Raw genomic sequence first — 441 nt, 5'->3', positions numbered from 1 at the left:
TTCCCTGATGATGAGTGATGTTGAGCATCGTTTCATGTGCCTGTAGGCCGTCTGGATGTCCTCTTTGGAGAAGTGTCTGTTCATGTCTTCTGCCCATTTCTTCACTGGGTTATTTGTTTTGTGGGTGTGAAGTTTGGTGAAAAGCTCAGGTGCCTTAAAACAAAAATGACAGTACCAACCTCATAAAGTTGTAAGAAGGATCAATTGAGATTTTAGGGTTAGTGTCTAGCCCCAAGGATGGACTCAGGAAATTATAGAAAATTATTTATAATTTAATAATATTAGAAGAATCACCTATGGGCACGTGAGGATTCCTTGCACCTAAGGAGACTTCTGATCACATGTCTCAGGAAAACTGGGAGGAAATACATCAGTTTTATTTTATTTATTATTTTTTAATGTTTTTTTATTTATTTTTGAGAGACAGAGACAGCGTGAGCA

Source organism: Suricata suricatta, chromosome 12 (assembly GCF_006229205.1).
Source record: "Suricata suricatta isolate VVHF042 chromosome 12, meerkat_22Aug2017_6uvM2_HiC, whole genome shotgun sequence".
NCBI classification, from domain to species: Eukaryota; Metazoa; Chordata; class Mammalia; order Carnivora; family Herpestidae; genus Suricata; species Suricata suricatta.
Note: the sequence above shows the minus strand (reverse complement) of the source record.